Genomic DNA, 25,811 nt, shown 5'->3' on the forward strand with positions numbered 1-25,811 from the left:
TGGGTCAGGAAACACTAGATGGGTTGGAAGCCCATTTCATGTGGGTCCCCATTCATGTCAATGTGTATTTTATTTTTAATATATTAGACTTGATGCTACCATAGTATGTGACTGCCTTTGGGGAAACGTTACAGATCTGTTAACAAACTACTATGTACAGGTGCGACCTTGTTATACACAGATTTTGCCAACATGATTGGCCACTGCAAATGAGTACTTATCCTTGTAGAAGGGGACAAATGCATCCCTTTAAAATCACAGTTTAAAAAACTGCTTTTCTTACTGTTGTAGAGACAGTCATGCAAGCAATTACAGGTATAACCAATTATCCATAGATTTTTCTATCTCAACATGATGAGAAGGCTCCTTTGAATTAAAGGAAAACAGTCATTTAACAATAGCCTTATTCATGTGAGAGAGGGCAGCCGGCTGACAATCCATCAATCATTCTCTCTCCAGGCAGCTTCAGCTTCACTCCAGGACAGCGACCTGTCCTCTCTCCCTGAGCATGTGAAAGAAAGATAATCACTTTGCTCCAGGTGAAGGGAGGGTCGCTGGCTCAGAGTGAAGCCCTTCTAAGTACCTGGAGAGAGACTGATTGATGGATTGTCTGCCTAATGTCTGTCTTACAACACAAAGGTCAACAAGGCTGTTTTTAAGTCAATTTGTGTTCTGGTCACGATAAGGAAACCGGATTTCTTGACGTGCTAAATGACTGTGGCTTAGATCAGCTAGTCACAGAGCCCACCAGAGGACAGGTGACTCTGGATTTAATATTGTGCGGTACGCAGGACCTGGTTAGAGATGTAAACGTTACTGAGCCATTGGGGAACAGTGATCATGCTGCGATCCGTTTTGATGTGCACGTTGGGGGAAGAATAACAGGCAAATCTCTAACAAAAACCCTTGACTTCCGACGGGCGGACTTCCCTCAAATGAGGAGGCTGGTTAGAAGGAGGTTGAAAGGGAGGGTAAAAAGAGTCCAATCTCTCCAGAGTGCATGGAGGCTGCTTAAAACAACAGTAACAGAGGTCCAGCAGAGGTGTATACCGCAAAGAAAGAAGGGTTCCACTAAATCCAGGAGGGTGCCCGCATGGTTAACCAGCCAAGTTAGAGAGGCTGTGAAGGGCAAGGAAGCTTCCTTCCGTAAATGGAAGTCTTGCCCTAATGAGGAGAATAAAAAGGAACATAAACTGTGGCAAAAGAAATGTAAGAAGATGATATGGGAGGCCAAGCGAGACTATGAGGAACGCATGGCCAGCAACATTAAGGGGAATAATAAAAGCTTCTTCAAATATGTTAGAAGCAGGAAACCTGCCAGAGAAGCGGTTGGCCCTCTGGATGGTGAGGGAGGGAAAGGGGAGATAAAAGGAGACTTAGAGATGGCAGAGAAATTAAATGAGTTCTTTGCATCTGTCTTCACGGCAGAAGACCTCGGGCAGATACCGCTGCCCGAACGGCCCCTCCTAACCGAGGAGTTAAGTCAGATAGAGGTTAAAAGAGAAGATGTTTCAGACCTCATTGATAAATTAAAGATCAATAAGTCACCCGGCCCTGATGGCATCCACCCAAGGGTTATTAAGGAATTGAAGAATGAAGTTGCAGATCTCTTGACTAAGGTATGCAACTTGTCCCTCAAAACGGCCACGGTGCCAGAACATTGGAGGATAGCAAATGTCACGCCCATTTTTAAAAAGGGAAAGAGGGGGGATCCGGGAAACTATAGGCCGGTCAGCCTAACATCCATACCGGGTAAGATGGTGGAATGCCTCATCAAAGATAGGATCTCAAAACACATAGATGAACAGGCCTTGCTGAGGGAGAGTCAGCATGGCTTCTGTAAGGGTAAGTCTTGCCTCACAAACCTTATAGAATTCTTTGAAAAGGTCAACAGGCATGTGGATGCGGGAGAACCCATGGACATTATATATCTGGACTTTCAGAAGGCGTTTGACACGGTCCCTCACCAAAGGCTACTGAAAAAACTCCACAGTCAGGGAATTAGAGGACAGGTCCTCTCGTGGATTGAGAACTGGTTGGAGGCCAAGAAGCAGAGAGTGGTTGTCAATGGGCAATTTTCACAATGGAGAGAGGTGAAAAGCGGTGTGCCCCAAGGATCTGTCCTGGGACCGGTGCTTTTCAACCTCTTCATAAATGACCTGGAGACAGGGTTGAGCAGTGAGGTGGCTAAGTTTGCAGACAACACCAAACTTTTCCGAGTGGTAAAGACCAGAAGTGATTGTGAGGAGCTCCAGAAGGATCTCTCCAGACTGGCAGAATGGGCAGCAAAATGGCAGATGCGCTTCAATGTCAGTAAGTGTAAAGTCATGCACATTGGGGCAAAAAATCAAAACTTTAGATATAGGCTGATGGGTTCTGAGCTGTCTGTGACAGATCAGGAGAGAGATCTTGGGGTGGTGGTGGACAGGTCGATGAAAGTGTCAACCCAATGTGCGGCGGCAGTGAAGAAGGCCAATTCTATGCTTGGGATCATTAGGAAGGGTATTGAGAACAAAACAGCTAGTATTATAATGCCATTGTACAAATCTATGGTAAGGCCACACCTGGAGTATTGTATCTAGTTCTGGTCGCCGCATCTCAAAAAAGACATAGTGGAAATGGAAAAGGTGCAAAAGAGAGCGACTAAGATGATTACGGGGCTGGGGCACCTTCCTTATGAGGAAAGGCTACGGCGTTTGGGCCTCTTCAGCCTAGAAAATAGACGCTTGAGGGGGGACATGATTGAGACATACAAAATTATGCAGGGAATGGAAAGAGTGGATAGGGAGATGCTCTTTACACTCTCACATAATACCAGAACCAGGGGACATCCACTAAAATTGAGTGTTGGGTGGGTTAGGACAGACAAAAGAAAATATTTCTTTACTCAGCGTGTGGTCGGTCTGTGGAACTCCTTGCCACAGGATGTGGTGCTGGCATCTAGCCTAGACACCTTTAAAAGGGGATTGGACAAGTTTCTGGAGGAAAAATCCATTATGGGGCACAAGCCATGATGTGTATGTGCAACCTCCTGATTTTAGAAATGCGTTAAGTCAGAATGCCAGATGTAGGGGAGGGCACCAGGATGAGGTCTCTTGTTATCTGGTGTGCTCCCTGGGGCATTTGGTGGGCCGCTGTGAGATACAGGAAGCTGGACTAGATGGGCCTATGGCCTGATCCAGTGGGGCTGTTCTTATGTTCTTATGTTAAGTCACCTGGCAAAGGGACATTGTTTTTTAAATGAATTTGCTTTAATGTGATTTTTGAGTTCTGGGAATGGAACCCTCGCGAATAAGGAGACTCAACTTGTATATGCTTTTAACAATGCTAGTCAGTTAATGGAATTAATAACATTTGCTGCTACCATCACATGAGACAATAAGTTTATTTTGGTGCTGCAACCTCTCCCCTCACTTATAGGGATAAAGCGGGATCCAAGATAAGATAAAGATCTGCTTTAAGTTTGTTTTAATCTGTCTACAAAAGGTTTTAACTTCATTAATTCCACCAATAATGTGCAAATCTACTCTCATTTCCCTCAGTTCCAACAAACCACTACAATTTGGATATATTTTTGAAAGTCTGTTTTGAAATAAATACTAAAATGCAGCAACTTGCAACATTTCTCCCTTAGTGATGAGCAAATCGCATATTTACTTATTTCTGCCACCCTTCCTTCAAGGTTGTGTACATTGTTCCTCCCCTCCTTTTATTCTCACAACAACCCTGCGAGGTAGGTGAGGCTGAGAAAGTGTGTGTAACTGGTCCAAAGTCATCCTTGGAAGCTTCATGGCTGAGCAAGGATTTGAACCAGAACTAGCATATTTGATAGACAGCCTCTTTCCACATAATTCAGCCCGCTCTCTTTGATAATCTGGGAGGGCCTTTTTGGATATGCTGCCACTGGAGAGGTTAGAGCTGAGGTATTCAATCTGTGCACTGGGGCTCCCTAGGGAGGCATCTTGGGGAGAGAGGTAGTCATAGCTGCTTAGCTCAGCTGCACCTGCTGCCTCCCTACTTGCTGCTTTTCTGGGGCTGTGAACGAGGTGGGTGGGGCAGTGTGAGGTGGGGAGGGCATGTGAAACATGGTAGGGGAGGTGGGGGAGCCTCCTGGTTGGGCAGCAGCGGAGCTGTTGCATCTCATCAGCACAGGATGTGCTCCTGGCAGGCTTCAAACTGGGAGGGAAGCCTGACCTAGAGAGAACTCCACCAGTAAGTAAGCAAATTTCATCACTTCTCCCCCCTCTTACAAGAAAGAAAAAACGTCCCTTTCCAAAACCCTCCAGGTGAGCTGCTAACAAACTCAGGGCACAATCCTATCCAGGTCTACTCTACTATTTCGTTCAGTGGGGCTTACTCTCAGGTAAGTGTGGTTAGGATTGCAGCCTCAGAGTGCTGTCAGCGATGCTGAAGATTTGACTTCTATAGTTTCTAGTGTATAATTAAAACACCTTCATCCCCATTTTGGGGGTAACTGAGGTGAGGTGATGTAATGGGGAACTGTGGCCAATGGCCACATAATCAGGGGAGCCTTGGGCCAGAAAAGTTCAAAAACCACTGGGTTAGAGGGATGGTAGTCACAAATAGGTCCTTGTCAGTAGTGACATTTGTTCTATGAATTCTCTCCTTTGAGTTGAGAACTGCTCCTTCGTTAGAAGCCTTCTGGTACAACTTGAATTTCAAAAAACTTTCAGAACCCAATAGAGTTTTTTAAGAATATACTCAATGGTTGCAGACTGGAGTTCATTGTTAAATGTTTTTATGATCAGCACTTTTTACTGCTGCTGTTTGCAGCCTTGTAGTCCTTTAATATGGCGTTTTTACGTATGTTATAGTTTTACGTATTTTTAATGTACATAAATTTTAATGTGTTGTAAGCCACCTTGAGTGTCCTCTAGGGAGAAAGACAGGCTAGACTAAATAAATGAATAGTTATCCAAATTGATCTCCTTTCTATATGAACACAAAAAATAAAAAGTCAGCTTTTAGTTCTTCCTTAAATAATTCAACCTAGCTCAAAGCTTTCCTTTCAAACTAAATGCCGTTAAAATGTCTGAATTCACAGATAAACATACAACAAAATAAATGAGTTGCCAACATGTTTAGTTGATAACTATTGACAGTGGCATTACTAGGGTTGCGGAGCAGGAGGCCATGATGGACCTCCTCCCATGCAGTGGGAGGGGCAATGACCCTGGTAATGGGCATGGTGATGTACCACTGCCCCACCTCGCTGATTTTTTGGCTATATTTTTTGACAGAACACAGATATTTCAACGTGGTTTTTTTCATTGCATTCTGCTGTAAATTCCGCACCAAATGATATGTAACATGATGGTTTTATTCCTTCAAATTGCAATTTTAGCTATTTTGATCACTACTGGTGTCACACCCTCTCACCTTGCTGGTGTCACCTTGCTAACACCTTATTGGTTCCATGCTGTGTAATAACAAAGTCCACTGGCTCTTTGAACAATCAGTCTCATTGGTCCATTTTGAATTGGTCCGTTTTATATAACAAAAACAGTTGCATTTTTGTTTTCTGGTTTTTTGGCCATAACTTTTGATAGAATGGAGATATTTCACTCTGGTTTTTTCATTGCATTCTGCTGTACATTACACATTGAATGGTATATAACATGATGGTATTAATCCTACAATCCATGATTTTAGCAATTTTGGTCACTAGTATGCGTCACCCCCCACCGTGTAAATCACCCAGTGCAGTCTGCACCCCCTAGCGATGCCACTGGTTCTTGAAAATGGAGTGTACAAAGGGAACAAGAACATTAATGATCTTAGGCACCCATTTCCTTCACAGCTACTCAATTATTTGGCTTCCCAACCCCATATATTTGTGACAAAAACAGACACTTGTGACAGTGCAGTAAATATTCCTCTCTAAGGAAATTTCCTTACAGAAAGCTTATCTCCATGCAGAATGAACATGAAGTAGGTCTAAATTTAGACATAATATTACTCAAATATTCACAGGTTATTAATTCTTCAGTGGCTTCTGCATGGTGAACATATTCATTATTCAGAGGCATTTGTTTATATTATTGATATGTTGCTTTTCCACCCATAAGGGCTGTGGATTTGTAAGCTTTAATAATAAAACATTAAAAAGTCATTAAAATAGCATAAAATTATATTCCTAGTAGACTGAAACAATAGTGATTTTAGTATCAATTTTCCTTGCCTCCAATTTACACTGTTGTTATAGTCTTAGGTTGCAATCCTATACAAACTTACCTGGGAGTAAGCTTTGTTATTTGCACTGTTAATTACTCTTTAAGGAGGCTTAATTTAAGAGATTTTGACATGATACAGATTAAATCATCTGGATCCAGTGTACCTTTATACTTTTGCCCGTAGAAGCACTGCCACTGTGTTTTATAGTAATGATTCATTGTTATTTCTCTCTGTGAATCATTGTTTGGAAATTTGCTGATAAATTTTAGAAACTAGTTCTCCTTTAGCCCTGTGTTTAAAAGCTGCAAGGAATATTACAGAGAGGGGGAGGGAGGAAAAAACAAAGTACAGCTCTATTGTGGGTCATGTTATTTTTGGTATCATAATTGAGTGCTATGTTGAGGATAAAGAAGGATTTCTTCCTAGTTCAGATCTGGTGGCTGACTCAGGCAAGGAAGGAGACGCTGACCTTTCTATGCAGCATGAAGGGCTGCTACGTACCTGGTCTGAGTCACAAATAATTTTGCTCTGCATACCTAAGGTCCTCAAGTAATCAGTACTTTGCACTAATGTGAAAAGACTAATTAAAGGAAAATGAATACGTAAACTGACTGTAACACTTCAATGTAACCTTCAAAAAAGTATTATTCTGCTCAACAGCATGAGGTACCAACAACCATAATCAATTCTCACCTCATGAGATTTCATACTACAAAAAGTACAAGTCAGCTAGGCAGAGGGATACAATCTGTTGCATATGTATAAATGTGCATCAGATCTTGAACCAAAGATGAGATGAAAACTTGAGGTATGTATGCTACAAGTGCCACATGCAGCACACGTTTGTGATAAATTATGGAATTCCCTGCTGAAGAAATTAAGAACTACCCCCCTCCCTCATGGTTTTGTTGTTGTTTTTTGGCAAGGGATCAAAATGTTTCTGTTTCATCTGCTGTTTGGGTGATGGGGAGGTCTATCTTGGCAGCAAAGGCTGGGAGACTGGAAAGGAAAAGGAGGTTATTCAAATATGGATCATATCCCATTGCAAAGAGCTTCCTTACCTCCAACTCAGAAGTATGCAGGGAAGCTGCTGCCTTGTTGATATACTGGCGCTATTCCACACTATTGCCCATCCATGTTATTCCCCATAAGGGATGCTAGGAAAATACAAAAGAAAAACTTCATCCAGAATGCTTATATTTCATGAATTCTAACAAGGGTCTACAAACTGCACATGCATTTATCCCAGAACATACTCTGCTCACCTCTGAATGGTCATTTCTAATAAGCCCAGTTGCTCACATCATGCGCCTCACAACTCTCTCTCTCTCTCTCTCTCTCTCTCACACACACACACACACACACACACACACACACACAACACTGATGAGGTGCTGTGTCCAAGTCTCTCAGTCTTTGGTGGAACCTGTCAGTCGGTCACCTACTCACCTGCTCTCCCAACAGCATTCCCTATGCTCTGCTTTTTCTCACCTTCTCTGTCCCTCTACCTTTAAAAGTGAGATTATGCTATTGTTATGTTTCTCTGGCAAGGAAGGAAGGAAAATAGCAACACTGACTGATTGGCCACCACCAGGGGAGACAACATGGCTACGGAATGGCTGCTCACATGCCCATCCGTCTTGAACAGTGGGGAGCTGGTCAACCAGTTAACTGACATACCTTTCCACACAGCTCCATGGCATGCCCGGCATGAGCTACCTATCACCTTCTAGGTGCCTATAAACTGCTTGTTGCTGCTATTGTGGCCAGATGTGCAAAACCATATCACCCAGCTGGCAAGAGCAGACGTGGCGCAGAAGGCAGCTGCGCAGCTGCCATGTAGCCAGGTAAAGAGGAGGGTGGAATGATGGGTCCCATATTGCAGGTTGAGGTGGGTCCCAGCTCTTGATAGGCTATAGGCTGCTGAACGATTGCATACCACTTCATGCATTCATAAACCTTCCACCTAATGAAGTATGTTACAAAAACCAATACTGCAAAAAACAAAAAAAAGTGCCTAAGGTTCAACAGCATTCTACCTCTTGGCTGTTAAGAGACCAAAAGGGCTACTCTTCTGCATAAAACAAATCTCTACTTAGCTGACAGAGTACAGTGTAATGACTACAAAAGAGAGCACTCTCATTTTAGTTATATGAATTTTCCACTGCTCCTTCCCAGTTTAGGGATTATACAGAGCAAATCCTTCTTCTGCAGAGTCACATTGTTTTACCTATCCTACTTAGAGTAACTGACTCCTGTTAAAAAGAACTTTAAACTCTACAAGTTTAAACGATTAATATTCCCACACGTAAGAAACAATACTCTGTGGCCTATGGAGACCTTCTTCTGGAGCCAGGAGTCCTTAGGAGTAGATTGACAGATTTATTTCCATTGCACGGCCTTTTAATTGCCACATACCCTTTTCTTTGTATGAAGTTGACATTGGTTCACCTAGCCCTGCATTGCCTTCTCTAATAGTAGGTCTCCAAGGTCTTGGGAAGAGGTCTTTCCCACCCAGTACTCTTAACTGGAGATGCCCAGAATTATATCCAATATCTCCAGCATGCATAGCATAAATTCTAACATTGTGCCAAGGCCATTCTCACTGTCTACCAGAATGGAAACCTTCATTCTTGGGCAAAGACTTGTTAGAAGCAAAGATATTGCATACACTTAGGCAACAAAGTCACTTTGCTTCAGGTCTAAAAATTATTAAAATCCACAGTACTTTGAACTAATTATCAGAAAGAACACACCTCGATTAAACTATTATTGTCTCAGACTGTGAACTGACTTTCTTTTTTGATAGGACAGAACAGAACAAAGCAAACTTTTCATTACCTTACATTTTTACAATTGCTGCATTGTTTCTATTTTATCTTGCATCACTTATGTGATATATCACAGGAATACATTAACCTGTTAGCCTCTGTACAAATTGGAATTCAAAGAAAAAGCAATTTAATTCCGTTGCATAAAAGGACTTCGAGCTAGATTAGTCTTGCTTTTCTTGTGACATTTAAGAAATGTATTTCTAAGAAACAGGACACTACGCAATAATTAATGTATTTAAATTGACATGCCAAAGTTAAATACTGTATATACTCGCCTATAGGTTGAAAAATTTATGCCTAAAAATAGAGCCTGAGATCCTGGGTCAACTTATACCTGGGTCAATGCAGTGAGTGAGGCGTGATCTTCTGGGAGCTTCTGGGAAGCTTATGGAGGCTCAGCAGCTGTCTGGTGAAGGGGGGGGCCTAGAAATGGGCTGAGAAGCAGGAAGCAGGTGGAGAAAAAGGAAAATTTTTACCAGTAATTCCGGTATTCAGAGGCAGCCACTTTAGCCTCTTCTCCAGACAGGAAGAGAAGTGAAGGCGCTTCTGGGAACTGTAGTCTGTATGGGCTGCTGCTGTGGAATGCAGCACATACTCCCACAAAGCCTCCCCACAATTCCCAGAAGCCCCTTTGTCTCCCTTCCAGTTTGGAGAAGAAGGGAAATGCCTCCTTTTCTTTTGCTGTTGCTCAGAACATTCCTGGCAGGTCATTTGCAAAGAATTTCACCCCACCCCCCAAGCTTAGGGGTCTGGTTTTTACAACCACAGGATGTGATCCTCATGTCCATCTGAAGTGAAGTTCCAGGCTGCAATGCACCATTGCTTAAGAATAACACCCATGGAAAGCAGTGGGTCTGTTTCTGAGTAAAGAGGGTTGCAACTGTGTGCAGCTCAGTCCTTGTTGCTTGTCTCTCTGCTGTGAACTGAACTGCACACTCCCAATTACATGTTTTATGTTGCATGTTATACGTAGAGCCTCTGGCTTAACACACCAGGCACCTTAAAGAAGGATTTGATTCATGGTTCTGCTGGTATGTTGTTTACAAGCACTTACTCTGACAGTGTTTACACAAATGTTGTGAAGACCAGAATTTTAAAAGTTAATGTCAAAAATTATTATTATTATTATTATTTTAGTAATTTGTACCCCGCCTTTTTGCCCAACGGGCACACAAGGCGACTAACAAACAATTTAAAAATACAACATGAAAAACAGTTAAAAACAATTTACAATGATTAAAAAGCTAAAAACAAAACAAACCCCGTGGATTTTCATATAAAAAGCAAGAACGCCAGCCAGCCTGTCAACAATTAAAAGCTTTTTGAAATAAAAAGGTCTTCAGTCCACGCCGAAACGTTAGCAACGAGGGAGCAGTTCACAGTTCTAAGGGGAGGGTATTCCACAGTTCGGGGGCCACCACTGAGAAGGCCCTCTTCCTGGCCGCCACCCCTCTCACATCTCTTAGTGGCGGCACAGTCAAAAGGGCCCTCCCAGAAGATCTAAGAGCATGGGCCGGATTGTAGGGAAGGAGGCGGTCCCTCAGATACCCCGGACCCGAGCCGTAAAGGGCTTTAAAAGTCAAAACTAGCACCTTGAATTGGGCCCGGAACAGAACCGGCAACCAGTGTAGCCGACAGAGTCAAACCGACGTGCCCCGGCAACCACACGAGCAGCCACTTTCTGTACTAGTTGTAATTTCTGGACCGTCTTCAAAGGCAGCCCCACGTAGAGCGCACTGCAATAATCTAATCTAGATGTCACTAGGGCATGGGTTACTGTGGCCAGGTCCGCGCAGCTCAGGTACGGTCGCAGCTGGCGAATCAGCTGAAGCTAAGCAAAGGCTCCCCTGGCCACTGCCGCCACCTGGGACTCCAGGAGCAGCTGTGGATCCAGGAGAACCCCCAAGCTGTGGACCTGCTCCTTCAGAGGGAGTGCAACCCCATTCAGAGCAGGACGATAGTCCAGCACCCGAGCTGTGGATTTCCGAACCAAGAGCACCTCTGTCTTATCCAGATTTAATTTCAGCTTGTTCGCCCACATCCAGTCCCTAACCGCCTCCAGACAGCGATCCAGGACCCCAACCGCCTCCTCAGAATCAGGGGGAAAGGAGAAATAAAGCTGGGTGTCATCAGTGTACTGGTGGCAACCCACTCCAAACCCCCAGATGACCTCTCCCAGTGACTTCATGTAGATGTTAAAAAGCATGGGGGATAAGATGGAACCCTGCGGCACCCCAAACCTCAGAGGTCGGGGTGCCGAACAGGCATCACCCAGCACCACCTTCTGGGATCTGTCAGCTAGGAAGGAGCGGAACCACTTCAAAACAGTGCCTCCAAGCCCCAACCCAGCCAGCCGGCCCAGAAGGACACCATGGTCGATGGTGTCGAATGCCGCCGAGAGGTCCAGCAGGACTAACAGGGTTGCACTCCCCTGTCCATCCTCCGGCGAAGGTCATCCACCAAGGCGACCAAGGCAGTCTCCGTCCCGAACCCCGGTCTGAACCCAGATTGGAATGGGTCCAGATATTCCGTTTCCTCCAGTACCCTCTGAAGCTGGGACGCCACTACCCGCTCAATCACCTTGCCCAGGAATGGGATATTCGAGACCGGCCAAAGGTTATTTAAATTAGTGGGATCCAGGGAGGGCTACTTCAGGAGGGGGTGAACCATCGCCTGCTTCAAGGCAGGCAGGAGCACCCCCTCCCTCAGAGATGAGTTCACCACCCTCCCAGTCCACTCGGTCAGCCCTTCCCAGGCAGCCCTAATTAATCATGCTGGGCACGGGTCGAGCGGGCAAGCAGCAGGTCTCACACTCCAGAGAATCCTGTCCACATCCTCAGGCTCTACAAGCTGAAAAGAATCCCAAATAGCAGGATAGACAGGTGCCCCGGGGACATCACTAGACATGCCCACAGCGGCGTCCAAGTCATGCCGAATCTGATCGACCTTCTCTGCAAAGTGTCTTGCAAACTCGTCACAGCGAGCTTCCGTGTGCTCCTCCCCACCAGTGGGGGGGCCAGATGTAAAAGGCTATGGACCACACGAAAGAGCTCAGCTGGACGGTTCTCTGCCGATGCAATGGTGGCAGAGGTGTGCCCTCTTAGCTGCCACCACCACCTTAGAATATGCTCTCAACTGGGCCCTAGCCCGTGTATGGTCAGATTCGGTAAGAGTCTTTCGCCGCTGATGCTCTAGACGTCTGCCCTGCCGCTTCATCATCCGCAGCTCCTCAGAAAACCAAGGAGCCGCTCTGACTCTGCGACTGGGCAGAGGACACTTGGGAGCGATCTCATCCAGGGCCCTGGCCATCTCCGTATTCCAGAGATCGACCAGAGCGCCGGGTAGGTCTCCAACTCTGGCAGCAGGAAAATCCCCCTGAGCCCTCAGGAATCCATTTGGATCCATCAGCCTCCGAGGGCGGATCATAAAATGTGACCCCCTGCCATTGCGGAGGTGAGAGGCCGCAACAAGCCTAAATCCCACCAGAAAGTGATCTGTCCATGACAAAGGAGTGATCTTAATATCCTCCACCTCCAGATCACCATCAGCCTGCCCAGCAGTAAACACCAGGTCCAGCGTCTGTCCGGCATCATGCGTTGGGGCAAATATTCTTTGAGACAGACCCATGGTTGCCATGGAGGCCATGAAATCCTGAGCCGCAGCTGTTCCCGGGGCCTCGGCATGGACATTAAAGTCCCCCAACACCAATAGGCGGGGGGACTCCAGCACCACGCTCGAGACCAACTCCATCAGCTCAGGCAGGGAGTTTGTTGGGCAGCAAGGCGGGCGGTACACCAACAGAATCGCTGTTCTGTCTCGCCCCTCCAACACAACACGAAGACACTCAAACCCAGTGGACCGCTGAACAGGGTTTCTGGTAAGATGGATGGAATCCCGATAGACCATTGCAACCCCGCCTCCCCGCCCCTGTAGCCTTGGCTGCTGCAATACCCAGAAACCCGGTGGACAAATCTGGGAAAGACCAACCCCCCCCAGCTCACCCAACCAGGTCTCCGTGATACATACCAGGTCAGCCTTTTCCTCCAGGATTAAATCATGGATTAAATAGATCTTATTATTTACCGACCTGGCATTCAGAAGCAGCAGTTTCAGACTCAGGGGGCTGTTGCCAGGCACGCCAAGGGTCAGAGGGATAAGAGGAGGGCCAGAAAGAGGGACAGGCTGTCTACGACTGATCCTCCTTCTCCTGTAACGACCAGGCCAACCCCCACCGCCATACCTTCCATGGCCCATAACTCTAGTGATGGTGGCCTCCCTCCCCTCCCCTGAGCTCCCCCGTGGTGTCAGACACATAGTTCTGGCGGGACTGACCTACACACCAACACAGCCACACAAATATAAAATTAAAACACACACACACACACACACACACACACCCCACAACCAACCAATGCAGCAACCCAAAATGCATTTTATGATCTTTTATTGTATTTTTAATAAATTAGAAACTGTATAGTTTTTAGGTAACAATTACTGGAAGGTTATTTTTCAAGATCTGGCTTCAGGTAAAATCAGACAAAACTACAGTCAGACACCCCCCCCTAAGTATAACCCCTGACTTATCCAAGGGTCACAGAAAATTCCATGATTTGGTGCTCAAAACCCGCCCTCGACTTATCTGTGAGATCAGCTTGTGGGGGGGGTGTGTTGATTATTCTGATTATGTATTAAGTGTCTCAAAGCTACCCAAATACCAAATAATCAAAACCAATAAATAGAAAACTGTAACCTGACATTTATCTCATATCATTCTGCCTAAATTCAAAGCTATTATTGCAAAGCTATCATTCAAAGCTATCATCAGTATTTATACAGAATGAATATAAACATCTTAAGTCACAGAATGTGTCTACCCTAGCAGCCATTACCGTAAATCAAGGGCTCACGCAACAGGCATCTCATCTACACCATCCCAGCTGGAAATCTATATAGCTATAATGTTGCCATTGGTCTGATTCAAAGACCATCAACATTTCTCTGCTTAAAATGACTTTGGAAAAAGATGGAAATATGATTGTACCTGAAATAATTCTCTATGGATTCTAGAAACTGGATTCTAACTCAAGTTCCATGTTTGCTGTAAAGAATGAATGACTAAACTGGGAGGAACTGTAATATCTTCAAAGATAATATGTACATTGCCATATGAAAATGAATGATAGCAAATAAGATATACTTTTTTTTTTAAAGGTCACTTGTTAGCAGGTCTACTTCTCAAGAAACACAGAACCAAATTTCTCTTTGAAGGGCAGCTACAAACCTCCAAGGGTTTGTACTTCTTTCCCAAGCAGAAACTCTACATGCAGTGCTGCTGGAAGAAGGGAAAGTACAGTACTCACCCTTCAGATCAGCAGAGTCTTGCTGCTGAAGGTCACCCTGTGAGGAGGCTACACTTTATGCAGGACCATTCTAGGGGCCATTTGGATGTGTACCTGCCATGTGAACCTGAAGACGTGTCGCCACACCACCCTCAGCCTGACTGCACCTCACACCTCTCACAGCCATCACCTCTTCCTCTCCCCAAGGCTCCTGACAAGCGTCATGTTAGATACACCAACACCAAAAGGAGGAAGCAACTTAAGGATGCGGCAAGGAAATATGCACAGAGTAAGGGAGGGCTGCTTCTCACATGGACAATTCTACATGGCCTGCTCCAAAGTGAGGTCAGCCAACAGCCTGGTGATCCTAGCACCTGAGGGGGCACCCACCAATGTGGTCTGCAAAGTGGTCCTTAAGAAGAGAACAAAAGGTCGTATATATTTTTTGCATTATTTTTTCCACTTTCAAAGTTTTCCATTTTCAAAGTTCAGTATCAGCATGGGGACTGAGAACAGATCTCCCACTGATATCAAGGCCCCACCTGTACCTACAACACTGTCAATTTGCCAAGGATGATTTTTCCTACTTTTAAGAAAGTGCCTGCATCAGGCAGGACTCACCATGATGGGTTTCCAAATCTGTCCCCATCTGATCCCGGGGCGGGGAAGGAGATGGGGGATAAAAACTTTGCCAGCAGGGGAAAGCCTAAGGTTAGTCAGTTGGGGCTTCTCTGAAACTATTGCAAATGGTAGGATTCAGTTAATGAGCGGATATGACCAGAACAGGGAACCAAATGGGACCCTTCTTGCCCACTGCTATAAAGAACATAGGTGCTAGAAAGGGTAGTCTTTCCCTGTATACTTTTCAGATGGGCCATCCAAAGGTGTTACAAAACCCTGACCTGGGAAGGGAGATGCGAGAGCTCACCATAAGGGAGGAAAAGAAGCATATGGGCAGCCTGCATCAGGGTACTTCCATTTTAACCCATTTCTGCCCAGTTCACAGGCGTACACATTTTATTCCTGTTGCGTATATACAACATTAGACAGAAACTGCTTAAACACACGTCATGGTTTTAATAAAGGGTGATGGCTTTCTGTTCAGCACAGCTGAACACATTCATCCCTAAATTATCAGCAGCTTCTACTGTGCATGCCAGAATATCTTCTAGCAGTATAAATCCAGTAACATTTAGCAGAATAAATCCAGATTCATATTTTTAAAAGCAACAACAGAATAATAATCCCATGCAAGATATAAGTAATTTGTGGTTTCCTGATCATCTTTCTAAAACCAGTTAAAACTACATCTTATTGGGTCCTAAATAATTTATAGATTTGGCTTTAAGCCTCTCATTCAATCTTCTGCAGAGTGGCAGCATAATTACTGTCTGGAAACTCTGACCTAATGCATTGTCTCTCCCCTCTCCCCCCATGTATGTTTCCCTAAGCTCAGGACATGATGATGATCAATCAAGAAAAACAACAACAAATTCCAATAGCAAAACTCAGAGCTGAGCTGAAGCCAGAGCACTGATGCTAGACTGTTTTAATAATATGTGTCTACTGAATTTAGTGGCCAATACAGCATGCATTTCTAATGAGAGATTGATAAGAAACAGTAGCAGACCATGAACAGTGAACTGAAGATCATGAATTCTAAATTAGCTTGCCAAGGATTTCACTTCAAAATCTGAATTTTTAAAAAATGAGTTTTTCATACACCTATCGGGCTGGGTCCTAAGAACAACTTGAGCAGCTGAAAGACTCTTAAAAATAGTAGTATTCATACCATCCTTTTTCGTACCACGATACCAATATACAAATAAATGAAGTACGAGATTGGGGACCCCATTGTTAATCCCGCCTCCCTCCCAAGATCCTATCCACTCACCCCATCCCCCTTTGCTGCCCACTCTCTGGCCCAGTAATATCCTCCCAGCACTGTTCACTGTAACCAAATAAGAGGGGACCTCAGTATCCACTGATTTGATTCACCACTGATACTGAGGTCCACTAAATGCCTTGTAACAAGGGAAAAAAGCACCAAAATCCAATTTCCAACCTTCACGCTCTTAAATAATTATAATTTCATTCTATTAGATTTCATTATTCATCCCATCCAGCGGCTGAATGCAGTATAGTGTCTATACCAGTGTATTCTGGGGTGACAACAGAGAAGAAAAAAACCTGGAAGTGGGTCTTAAAAGCTATTTTTCCACTGATTTGGTATCCACTGATTTTTTTAATCCACTGAGGATTCCAGAACAGAACCCCAGTGGATAACGAGGCACGACCTGTATTCTTATTAGAGGAAGCTGAAAAAGTTACCATGAAGCCTGGCACTAACGAAAGTTACTTTAGCACAATTGCAGGATTGGGACACAACCTCCTGGTTCCTGAAAGGGTACACCAGATGCCCCCCTTTACCCAGTGGTGCTCCAGTCCAGTGATCTTCAACCTTTTTCATTCCCATAAGTTGCCACAACCCCACAACTGAGGCTTCATGACCCCACTGGGGTCCTAACCCCAAGGCTAAAGAACACAGTCTTAGAATACAACTCTATTATTATTATTAACAGTATTTATATACTGCTTTTCAGCAAAAAGTTCAAAGCGGTTTACAGAGAAAAATAAATAACTAATGGTTAATAATGAGCATGCCTGCAAACATGCCTAAAGACTGTTGCCCATTTTCTTTATAAAGCAAATAATTATATACAGATTCAATCAAGTTCTCCTGCATACATAAGTTTTATTAATCAGTTGGTTGAAATGCTGCCAAAAGACAATCAACGTTGATTAGAACCAAGTTGTTACATTTTCCAAGTCCGATCTCAAGACAACGTTGAATTGATAGCCCCAACTTCACAGTTTCTATGCATGATCCAAAGACTGGCAAACACAGCAGTTTCCTGATGCCTTCTTTGAAGAAGAATGCTTGACAAAAGGGAAATCTTTGCACATGTAGAGTTACACGTGCATGTAGTGTAGTTGCTGGAATGCCACCAATGCATCAAAGTTAAAACCTGTTTCCTCCTATAGGGGAGGAGGAGGATCCTTCCTTATTTGCAGAGCATTATGAACAAACACAAGCTTTAGTGAACATCATAACCAAGAACAGCGGTTCCCAAACTCCTACGTGGTAGGTGGGATCGTGGTAAGTCCTTGCAGGGGTGAAGCTGGGGCAACAATAGCACCAAAGTGATCACAGTGGCGCCAGGACCAAGGGGCTTCCCACTTCTATAACAATGTTACTCATGTTTGGAGTAAGAGGTCAAAAAAGGTCAAAGAGAAGGCTCATTCTCTCTCATACACACACACAGAATAGAAGCCCTATCTTGATTAGATTTAAACATGCCAAAAAATTATAGCTTTCATAGTACTTGAAGTTCTAGGTTAGTATTGAGAAGAAAACATGTTTGTATTTATAGCATGAAAAGGAAACAGTGCTAGAAAAATAACTCCATTATATCAGTAACAAAAAACCATTCATGAACAGCCTGAAATGTTGCTAGCAGATATCAACAAGCATCTAACACAACACAGGCATTTCCTTCAAGCTATAATAGACTTACTGGGGGAGGGGTGAAGGGGAGGATTCATCACACAGGACAACAAAAGTCCCAACTAGATAGTCCCACATTATGTATCTATTCCCTGCATTGTCCAATTAGACAAACAAAACTGGATTTGTGCCTAGCGCTCTGGAAGCACACATCTGCTGTCTCACAATAGACTTAATGCTAATCCAAGATAACAGTACTTCTTTAACATGCTGTGCTTCTATTTTCCCACAGTTTTGTTCAATATATTTCATTTAAAATACTTTTCAATGTAAAATTATCTTCCCAAGCACAGTAATAAGAAAGTTCAGTAATATATGTTTGTAATTTAATAATACAGATCCTTAACATTATTGTGCTTTCAATTACTTCAGGCAATTTTTAATCAAATCTGGATCCCATAACGTGGTCAAAGTACATTCTCCTTGCTTTTTTTATCAGCGTACGAGTATTCTGTATTTATACTCTTGGCTGTGCAGTAAGATGGCAAACACATTCAAACATAGTCATAAAGTTGCCATCCTTCTACAAAACAATATCCAATGTCATTATTTCAAAGTTTTCCAAGTGATTACCATGATTTTACAGAATGCCTTATAAGGCATTTAAAACGTCCCTTCCAGTTTTACAAAAAAACAACACAGAAGTGACTTTTTTTAAACTCCAAGGCTCAGTCTGAGCTCTGCAGAGGCTGCAGACAGACATGCACAACCTCCGGAGTGGTTGTGATATCCCTGATATCCGTGATTTCAGTTAACTGCAGGGGCTTCCGGGACATAACCCCCACGGATACTGAGGCACACCTGTACTGGTAAAATAATACGGGGTCAAGGATCAAGCCTTTCATCATTTATTTTGAAAAAATACACATCCCATCATCACAACACGTGAGAGTATATCTCTTGCTTCATGTGTAAATATTCAATATTTCATCCTGAAGAAAAAACAAAAGATCAGCTGTGAACAAGCAGAACATTTTTTTTATTTTGATCCAGTCCTTTTCCTGTTCTGTAATGAAATGGCAGCAATGCTTTAGCATTAGTAATCAGTTGCTTTTAACAGACATAAAGAGATTATAACCCAGTGTGGTCTCAAGTCTGAAAGAGCAACTATTGAGATTAACCAAATAGCTAAACAGGAGGTAGTTTATGTTGAAAGAAGATAAAATCCCAACAAAATGTAATACCTGCAAAGGACAGAGTCCAAATTGCAATATGGGCATTTTATCACAGTGCATAGTTAATTAGCATTCTATGAGGTTCTTACTAGTTCTGAGTTGTCACCAGTGCTGATCTTACATAATTTCAAACCCGCTACATGATCAGTTTTGTTTAATTTACAGCCCAATCCTATCCAATTTTCCAGCACCAATGCAGCCACAATGCAGCCTCAAAGAAAGGAAACAAACATTCCTTAACCTTGAGGAGGCCTCCATTACTGCACCCCCACCGCAGGATGCAGTATGTGCCCCACTGGAACAGCTGAATTGGGAAGTTAGTTAGGATTGGGCTGTTACTGTTGCAAGTTCACTCTACAGTTTTCAATTTTTTACCTATATCCATACAAATACACACACACCAGTACCTGCCTACCAAAGATTTTATGAGATGCATCTGATATAGTGGACTTTATTTATTACAGCCTAATCCTAAATCCCACTTACCAATACAGCATACACACTGCATCCTGCGTTGAGGAAAGACCCTCAGATCTCCTTCGGGTAAGGTAACATTTGCACCCTGCCCAGGGGTAAGCCCTCGTGGTCTATTCAGACTTGTACCAGTCATTCAGCTGGTGGAAGTCTGAATGGAGCAGGGAAGGTGGATTGAGGCCAAGAAGTGGAATATCAGTGGTGATGCCACTGCTAATACCACCCCTTCTTCCCACCCCATTCCACCCAGTCCCACTTCCCTCCCACCCTCCAAGATGACTTATAGGTACCAGGGGTCATCGCAAGACTGCTGGTGTGCAGTCACACTGTTTATGCTGTACATAACTGTACAGCAAGTACAACAGCAGTACAAATGATAAAATAATGGCAGCTGGTTCACCCACTCTAAAATAGTACAGTTTAAAGCCTGTTCAGAGGTCCAGCTCCAATCACCTAACCATCACATCTGCCAACTATTCCTCTAAAAACAGTTTCACTTGTGTACAAGCCATAAATCAAAAATCCACTCTAATCTTTTCATTTCAAGTGTTTACTATGTTACCAACACCACGGTCATTCAAATAACCAAACCTAATTTTTCTTGAGTAAATCCAGAGAGCAAAAATCACATACCGTATTTTTCGCTCCATAAGACGCACTTTTTCCCCCAAAAAAAGTGGGGGGGGGGAGTGTGTGCGTCTTATGGAGCGAATACTGCCAAAAAAAACAACAACTCCACCCACGGCCCCGGCCCCTGCCCGCTCTGCTCTGCTCTGCTCGGCTTCCCCAGGCAGTCAGAGGCTGAGCTGGCCGGGGGGGGGGCTCCTGCCTTCCCTCAGCGCCCGCGCGGACTGTAACAGCGCCGGACGGAGCGCGAGGGCGATGAGCAGGGCTCCAAGGCACCGCAGCCTGCCAGAGCCTGAGCCTCGCAAGCCCGCATGTCTACTCAGAAGTAAGTCTCAGAGTCACTGGGACTCACTCCCAGGAAAGCGTGGGTGGGGTGGCAGTCTCGCTGCCCAATCCTGTGCATGCCTACTCTGAAGTAAGTCCCATTAGAGTCAGGGGGGCTTACTCCCAGGAAAGCCTCTCTCTCCCCCCCAAGCCTGGAGCATCACAGACTCCCCCCCCAGGCCTGGAGCATCACAGCTTCTCTCTTCCCCCCCCCCAAGCCTGGAGCATCACAGACTCTTGCTCCCCCCCCCAAGCCTAGAGCATCACAGACTCTTCCCCCCCCCAATCCTGGAGCATCACAGCCTCTCTTTCCCCCCACCCCAAGCCTGGAGCATCACAACTTCTCTGCAACACAAACACTTTCCCCCCTCTCTCACACACACAGGCTGCCCCCTTCTCTTACACACACAGATGCTCTGCCCCCCACATACACTCACACAGCAGGGGAGGGGCGCTTTCACTCACCTCATCCAGCATCTGAATGTAAGCCCCCCCCCCCCCCCCGCCATCACAAGGAAAAAACTGTCTCCTTGGTCAGAATGCCAGTGTTTGCTTATTGCACAAGCCCCAGGTAAGGCTCGGTTCTCACCATAAATCCAAAGGTTTGTTGTGTCTTGAGAATTCAAGTTGTGATTGAACTTTCCACTTGTTCATTTGTATTGTACTGTATGGGAACTGGCGAGGAGGTAGATGTGGTGTCAGCAGTGGCCCCTTTAAGGGTAAGGCCTGGGCATCCAGCATAAGAACATAAGAACAGCCCCACTGGATCAGGCCATAGGCCCATCTAGTCCAGCTTCCTGTATCTCACAGCGGCCCACCAAATGCCCCAGGGAGCACACCAGATAACAAGAGACCATATCCTGGTGCCCTCCCTTGCATCTGGCATTCTGGCATAACCCATTTCTAAAATCAGGAGGTTGCGCATGGCTTGTACCCAATAATGGATTTTTCCTCCAGAAACTTGTCCAATCCCCTTTTAAAGGTGTCTAGGCTAGACGCCAGCACCACATCCTGTGGCAAGAAGTTCCACAGACCGACCACACGCTGAGTAAAGAAATATTTTCTTTTGTCTGTCCTAACCCGCCCAACACTCAATTTTAGTGGATGTCCCCTGGTTCTGGTATTATGTGAGAGTGTAAAAAGCATCTCCCTAGCCACTCTGTCCATCCCCTGCATAATTTTGTATGTCTCAATCATGTCCCCCCTCAGGCGTCTCTTTTCTAGGCTGAAGAGGCCCAAACGCCGTAGCCTTTCCTCATAAGGAAGGTGCCCCAGCCATGTAATCATCTTAGTCGCTCTCTTTTGCACCTTTTCCATTTCCACTATGTCTTTTTTGAGATGCGGCGACCAGAACTGGACACAATACTCCAGGTGTGGCCTTACCATCGATTTGTACAACGGCATTATAATACTAGCCGTTTTGTTCTCAATACCCTTCCTAATGATCCCAAGCATAGAATTGGCCTTCTTCACTGCCACCGCACATTGGGTCGACACTTTCATCGACCTGTCCACCACCACCCCAAGTTCTCTCTCCTGTTCTGTCACAGACAGCTCAGAACCCATCAGCCTATATCTAAAGTTTTGATTTTTTGCCCCAATGTGCATGACTTTACACTTACTGACATTGAAGCGCATCTGCCATTTTGCTGCTCATTCTGCCAGTCTGGAGAGATCCTTCTGGAGCTCCTCACAATCACTTCTGGTCTTTACCACTCGGAAAAGTTTGGTGTCGTCTGCAAACTTAGCCATCTCACTGCTCAACCCTGTCTCCAGGTCATTTATGAAGAGGTTGAAAAGCACCGGTTCCAGGACAGATCCTTGGGGCACACCGCTTTTCACCTCTCTCCATTGTGAAAATTGCCCATTGACACCCACTCTCTGCTTCCTGGCCTCCAACCAGTTCTCAATCCACGAGAGGACCTGTCCTCTAATTCCCTGACTGTGGAGTTTTTTCAGTAGCCTTTGGTGAGGGACCGTGTCAAACGCCTTCTGAAAGTCCAGATATATAATGTCCACGGGTTCTCCCGCATCCACATGCCTGTTGACCTTTTCAAAGAATTCTAAAAGGTTCGTGAGGCAAGACTTACCCTTACAGAAGCTATGCTGACTCTCCCTCAGCAAGGCCTGTTCGTCTATGTGTTTTGAGATCCTATCTTTGATGAGGCATTCCACCATCTTACCCGGTATGGATGTTGTTAGGCTGACCGGCCTATAGTTTCCCGGGTCCCCCTCTTTCCCTTTTTAAAAATAGGCGTGACATTTGCTATCCTCCAATCTTCTGGCACCATGGCCGTTTTGAGGGACAAGTTGCATACCTTAGTCAAGAGATCTGCAACTTCATTCTTCAATTCCTTAATAACTCTTGGGTGGATGCCATCAGGGCCGGGTGACTTATTGATCTTTAATTTATCAATGAGGTCTGAAACATCTTCTCTTTTAACCTCTATCTGACTTAACTCCTCGGTCAGGAGGGGCCGTTCGGGCAGCGGTATCTGCCCGAGGTCTTCTGCCGTGAAGACAGATGCAAAGAACTCATTTAATTTCTCTGCCATCTCTAAGTCTCCCTTTATCTCCCCTTTCCCTCCCTCACCATCCAGAGGGCCAACCGCTTCTCTGGCGGGTTTCCTGCTTCTAACATATTTGAAGAAGCTTTTATTATTCCCCTTAATGTTGCTGGCCATTCGTTCCTCATAGTCTCGCTTGGCCTCCCGTATCACCTTCTTACATTTCTTTTGCCACAGTTTATGTTCCCTTTTATTCTCCTCATTAGGGCAAGACTTCCATTTACGGAAGGAAGCTTCCTTGCCCTTCACAGCCTCTCTAACCTGGCTGGTTAGCCATGCGGGCACCCTCCTGGATTTAGTGGAACCCTTCTATCTTTGCGGTATACACCTCTGCTGGGCCTCTATTACTGTTGTTTTAAGCAGCCTCCATGCACTCTGGAGAGATTGGACTCTTTTTACCCTCCCTTTCAACCTCCTTCTAACCAGCCTCCTCATTTGAGGGAAGTCCGCCCGTCGGAAGTCAAGGGTTTTTGTTAGAGATTTGCCTGGTATTCTTCCCCCAACGTGCACGTCAAAACGGATCGCAGCATGATCACTGTTCCCCAATGGCTCAGTAACGTTTACATCTCTAACCAGGTTCTGCGTACCGCACAATATTAAATCCAGAGTCACCTGTCCTCTGGTGGGCTCCGTGACTAGCTGCTCTAAGCCACAGTCATTTAGCACGTCAAGAAATCCGGTTTCCTTATCGTGACCAGAACACAAATTGACCCAGTCAATATGAGGATAATTGAAGTCCCCCATGATTACAACCCTGTCCCTCCTTGTCACCTCCCTGATCTGTTTCCTCATTTCAAGGTCCCCATCCGATTTCTGGTCTGGAGGACGATAGCACGCCCCCAGTATTACATCGCTGCACAAGCCTGGCAATTTAACCCACAGAGATTCTACGGTGGAGTCGGACCCACCTTCAATCTCTACTTTGCTGGATTCTATCCCTTCCTTAACATAAACGGCCACCCGACCTCCAACACGCCCCTGCCTGTCCCTCCTGTAGAGTTTATAGCCCGGGATTGCGGTATCCCACTGATTCTCCGCATTCCACCAGGTTTCCGTTATGCCCACTATGTCAATATTTTCCCTTGTCACCAGACATTCCAGTTCTCCCACCTTTGCTCGTAGACTTTGGGCATTCGCATAAAAGCATTTGTACACGGAATGCCCCAGGATGCACTGCTTATTCGCTCCTTTGTCCCAACATCCTCTCATTGTGCCAAACCGTCTATCACATCCCATTACGCTACCATTCCCAATTTCTTCTCCTACTCTGCCTTTGTCTTGTTGTTCTCTAACCTCCCCATCCTCATCCCATAGGGATGAGGAGTCCCAAACCGGATGCCCCTCGGCTCCTGTCGGCCTTCCCCCAGGGATCAGTTTAAAAGCTGCTCTGCCACCTTTTTAATGTTATGTGCCAGCAGTCTGGTTCCATTCTGGTTCAAGTGGAGCCCGTCCCTCTTGTACAGGTCCCGCTTGTCCCAAAAAGTTCCCCAGTGCCTAACGAATCTAAACCCCTCCTCCCTACACCACCGTCTCATCCATGCATTGAGACCCCTGATCTCCGCCTGCCTAGCTGGCCCTGCGCATGGAACAGGTAGCACTTCAGAGAACGCTACCTTTGAGGTCCTGGCTTTCAGCTTCCTGCCTAAAAGCCTAAATTTGGCCTCTAGGACCTCCCAGCTACACTTGCCCACGCCGTTGGTGCCGACATGCACCACAGCTGCTACCTCTCCCCCAGCACTGTCTACCAGCCTGTCTAGACGAGAAGTGATGTCCGCAACCTTCGCACCAGGCAGGCAAGTCACCATGCGGTCCTCACATCCGTCGCAAACCCCCCTCTCTATGTTTCTAATAATCGAATCCCCCACTACAAGAAGCCCCCGACCCCCCTCCCGCCGAGGAGTATCCCGAGTGCGTTTGGATACGGGCCCATCCCCTGGAGAAGAGGTCCCCCCTGGGGGATTGTTTCCCTCCTCTCCAGGATGACGTCCTCCAGTCCTGAGACTTCCCACCCGGGCAGCCGAGGAGCTGCACGCCTGAGGTTGGGACGAAGCCTGATCGTCCCCGGAAGTCTCCCCACGGTCCTCCTCTGGCTGCTTGCGCTTCTCCAGGTCGTCCACCAAGGCTTCAAGGGAACGGACGCGTTCCCTGAGACCCTGGAGTTCCTTGCACCGAGGACACACCCATGACTTATGCCCCAGAGGCATATAATCATACATGTGGCACTCAATGCAGAACACTGGATAGCCCCCACCCTGCTGCTGGCTGTCTGACTGCATAGCTTTTTTGTTGTTGTTGTTTTATTTAGGGGTCCTTTTAAAAACCCTACACTGGATAGCAGCCCTCTTCTCAAGGGAAGAGGAAGGGCAGTGTATGGGGCCCTGGCCTCCTCGCCCTGCTGCTGAACTCACCCAGATGCTAAACTGTCGTGCCTTACCTGGCACTTAGTTCCTGAGGCACTTGGTTCCCAGAGGCCACAGCAGAGTGTGCTGCACAGCTGCAGCCACTGGAAGGCAATAGGGCCCTCAGGGATATAAGGAGTACCTGAGGCAGAAAGGGTTTGTGGGTTTTGAAGGAGTGCAGGTTGGAGGTAGGAGAGGAGACTGACTGACTTTATTGAATTTGGAATCTGACTGTGGTTTGTGACTGGACTTGGATACCCTGACAGATTTGACTGACCTACCGTACCTGGAACCTGACCTTGGACTGTA

At 45.6% G+C, this 25,811-nt stretch overlaps 1 protein-coding gene across 3 annotated transcripts in view; it reads right to left on the bottom strand.

Moving 5' to 3' along the window:
* Nucleotides 1-25,811, bottom strand: part of SGMS1 (sphingomyelin synthase 1) — a 98,247-nt gene that overhangs the window by 53,448 nt on the left and 18,988 nt on the right. For all 3 annotated transcript variants that reach the window (XM_066620026.1, XM_066620024.1, XM_066620025.1), the window contains exon 2: nucleotides 7,257-7,352. The gene's annotated coding sequence lies outside the window, so the exon portion shown is untranslated. The remainder of the gene's footprint in view (nucleotides 1-7,256; nucleotides 7,353-25,811) is intronic.

Source organism: Tiliqua scincoides, chromosome 3 (genome assembly GCF_035046505.1).
Source record: "Tiliqua scincoides isolate rTilSci1 chromosome 3, rTilSci1.hap2, whole genome shotgun sequence".
Classification (NCBI taxonomy): Eukaryota; Metazoa; Chordata; class Lepidosauria; order Squamata; family Scincidae; genus Tiliqua; species Tiliqua scincoides.